A 4,106-nucleotide genomic window follows, 5' to 3' on the forward strand; every position below is an offset into this window, starting at 1 on the left:
GGCCCAATGCGGATTTTAGAGTTGACCTTCATTGGCCTAAACACAAAGTCCCCGGCCATTCTGCCCAAAAGATATATGAAAAAACCCACTCACAGTAAAAATCATCAAGACCCTTTAGCCTTCCTTGTCACCCTCATCACTGCACACCGCTCCCCATTCTCCCAGAATTTCCCTCCTTTTGGGCAAATCTCTCACTGGACACGTAAGGTGTGGAGATGGACCCTCCAGATCTCCTGGCACAGCTGCCCCTCACCTGGGTTACAGTCGGCCCCGCAGGGATTGAGCCGTTTGGGGCTTTTTCCAAGCCAAAGCCAGGAGCGGAGCAAAACCCCGGTGGGCTGTTTCCATCCCCTCTGACACAAAAGCAATCCTAAAGGAGAAAGGCACATCCTTTTTCACTTTTCCAGACTTTCTTTGCAAGGCAGGAGTCTTTTAACAATATAGTTTAATCACCGTCAACATTAGATCCGCGCTCGCATTCCCTCCGTAGAGCTCACTGCCTGTCTAGCTGGGAAATCTCTGCCGCTCAATTAGCCGCAAAAGATGGGAACTGGAGAAAAATCCCCAGCGGGACATCAATCCCCGGCGTTATCACGATACAGCCTGAAATAACAGAGCTGGTTAAGATCCCTTCTCCTTCCAGCAGCTACGTGAATTGCACCCATTGACAAATACGTACAAATATTTGTTTCAAAGTTACAGATGTCGCTTTTTAATTGCGATACCAAAAAGGAATAACCTGCATTAAAAATGCCAGGAGTGTTTTCTTCCCATACCGTGCTGGAATTTCTGAAAAATCAATTTCCTGCACGGAAAAGCACATTGTTTGTGGATAACAAATGGCGAACTCAGCGTTTGGGGAAGGTGAGTTCCAAAGTGCTGAGGATTCATCTCTCCATTCGCAGGAGGAAGATAGCAAAGGCAGTCAAAGCTTCCCAGCACAGCATCCTTACTACCTGCCTGTTCCTATAGCCCGGGAGATCCTCGGAGCCTTCCCACAGGGAAAGGGAGGAGGGGGCTGACCACCAAGGCCGGATGGACACGTAATGATTGTCACCACATTCGTTTCTTGCCAAAGAACGATGAAATTCATCCATCTGAACAAGACAGCAGGTCCCTTCCCTGCCATGGTTCCAGCGCTGGAGGAAAGGTGCCTCTCCCGAGGCCGCATTGGGATGGCAGTGCTGCACAGAAAGACAGAGATTTTTAAATCTCTTTTTTTCTTCCAGGGAAAAACTTGCTTTCTCACTCAGTAAAGGACAAGCTCCCCAGGCCGGGCAGGAAGGCGGCACAGCCACGATTTACTTACAGAGAAAGGACCAGAGGGGTGTGCGGTCCCTGCGCCCAAGGAAAGCGGCCATTGCCAAAGCAGAGGGAAGGACATGTCTCATATTCAGCAGAGAGAACCGAGTCACAGACTAACTCTAAAAAAAAAAGAATTAACCACAAAATTAGCTAATGGCTTCCCAAACCTAAACTCAGGGCCTGCCTCGTGATTATAATGCAGTAACGGTCTTAACAGGCAGGCAGCTCACCAGGAATGAGATGGAGAGTGACCCCTGTATTCCCCTGGAAACCCTTCCAATGAGGCAAGTCCCTGAACGCCCTCCCAGATTGTCGGTTCTTTACCTCCACGAGGAACTTGTGGCCTTTTATTGTCATACTGGGTGACCAGAACAAGCCCTGCCATTCCTTATTCCAGCCTTAACAGCCTTCAGCGTTTCACTCCGGTCACCTCCCTGTCCCACTTCCGTCCCTGCACAATTTTTGGGATGGCGACTGAGAAATTAGGTCTTGTGGTTCCCATTGAAACACCCATTAATTCATACAACCAAAAGCTAGGCAAATGAAAAGGCCATGTTAAACCTCAGCCCCCAGGGAAAAGAAATGTGCCCGACGAGGTGCTAAAAGGCGCTCTGGCAAACCACCACCCCCCCTCCAAACTGCAGTTTTCTCTAGAAAACTGACGAGTTTTCTTCCTCTGCGGCCTTAGCGAGGCTGTAGATTTTTCCACCCTGCAGGGAAAGAAACAATCCTCAAAAGCAGATGTTATTCTGCCTGCAAGGAAAGCTTTAAAATAGGCATTCTGCCTTTAACAAAAGAAAAATAAACGGAACATCCGAGCTGGTTTCTCCATGAAAATAACACTTTGCACTTGCACAGCAAAGCAACGCTCATTAACCAATCTCGTAAAGCTTCGCAGGCATTAAGAAACACTCCAAGTAACACACCTGCGTGCACCCTGTAAGCACACGTGCAAAGAGGAATCCCCGTTTACGCACCCCGGCTATATCAAACCGCACTATTTCCCTCACAAGCTGTGATGGAAATGGGCCACGCTCCCATTCCTCGGCTCCAGAGCTCCGGCGATGCCGGGATCATGCCGACCCTCAGCTGCTACGGGCATCAGCTCTGCTAACACCCCGCTGCCGGGTCAGTGACAGGAATCTGAGAGCAGGAAGGGGATTGTACCACCCAGGCTCCCCAAAATCCCCCACAGTTATGAGGAATGCAAATCTCGGGCTCCCCTAAGCCAACACATTTCTCACCGTGACCGCCGCACTAACACCCAGAGCAGTTTTTAAGCAGCACGCACCAGGTTTAACCTCCGCGCCTGAGAAAGTCCCTGTCCTGAGGGCTGCCGGTCCCCTCGGCCCAACGCAGGAGGCAGCAGCAAACCCCTCCAGACAGGGCAAGAGGTGCTTGTAAGAGTGACATCCAGATAATAACCAAAAAGCAATTAAACCAACCCCAAACTTTGGAGACATTTAGTCTCGGGCCAGCAGCAGCATGTTGCTCAGTAAGGCACGCTTCCACGACTCCCCTCAATTAACCGTCACCTCCAGAGCCCCATCTCTGAAGGTGAGAAGTTCCTTTAGGTTGACTCTTGACGTCCCTTTCCCTCCCACAGGCAACGAGACCCCAAGTATTGCCACTTGAGAGTGCAGTTCCCCTTCCACGGGCACCCAGCTCGCTCTGCAGTTTTGGATTATCACCGACCTCTGTGCCAGCTCCACCAAGAAGCCAGGTGAGAGGCTCCGAATCACGTTACTAAAGATCCCAAGGCTTGACCTTGTTCCATTTATTTCTAAACCTTTGGCCCTGGATCAATGAGTTCGTTGTTTTCAGAGAGTTCCAGATTTAAGCGCTGAGTACTGTTATTGGTGAATCCAGAACTGTCAACAGTGATAAAAAACAGAGTGCAGGAAGACAGTAAGGCCTCCGAGTCCCAAACTCAAATAACAGATGGCTAAAAAGGAAGGAGGAGCACACAGACATACTCGAATCCTGCTGAAAATAGTCAGCCATGGCCAACAGGAGCCGAGGAGGCAGTGGCCGTGGCCACCTGGCTCGGGGGAGCCGCGCAGCTCAGCACGTATTTCGAGAGCTTTTCAGAACAAGTAATAAAAGCTTGACAGCAGCAGGGAGTGCAGGAGTCGCGGCAGCAGTTGCATCGATAAGCAATCTGTGCAACACTTCCTAAAACAGGGGCTGCCCACAATCAGAAGTTGACTCTTTGGTACAAACTCCCTCCACACCAGTCATCACACAGGGGAAAAAAAACAACCAAGCTATTGTAGGGCTCAGTATTTCCCATTTCTCTGCAGCTGGACAGAAATACACACTTCTGCGGCTTTTCCCACACTGGAAAATTCAAAGCATTAGTACTAATAAAAAGACTTCTTTTTCTAACGCCTCTGTTGGAGGGCTCCGGCCCGTGGTCTGCAACGAGCGAATATCCACACAAAAACAAGCCCCAAAAGTCCCACAAAGCTGCTCTACCTCTTACGGTTTATTGCTGGGGTCCCCACCAACACCTAAACCCACGTCCCACCCCCCCCACGGTACATCCTTTGCCATTTTGAACTTTGCTGCAAAACATTTTACCATTTTTCCACCCCTCTTTCTTGGGAAAAGACAGAGGGAACGAGACAACTCCAAACCGCTGTTTTATTTGACCTGCAGCGATTCGACAACCCCAGAACTTCCCGCTGGATTAGGCTTTGGGAAACAATTCAAGGGTCCCCAGCTACAAGTAAGGACCACGAGTAAGGAACGAGCCGTTACTAACTGGCAAATCAGTAGAAACACCAGCCCCAATCATT

Source organism: Vanellus vanellus (assembly GCF_965231255.1).
Source record: "Vanellus vanellus genome assembly, contig: HAP1_SCAFFOLD_38, whole genome shotgun sequence".
Taxonomy (NCBI): Eukaryota; Metazoa; Chordata; class Aves; order Charadriiformes; family Charadriidae; genus Vanellus; species Vanellus vanellus.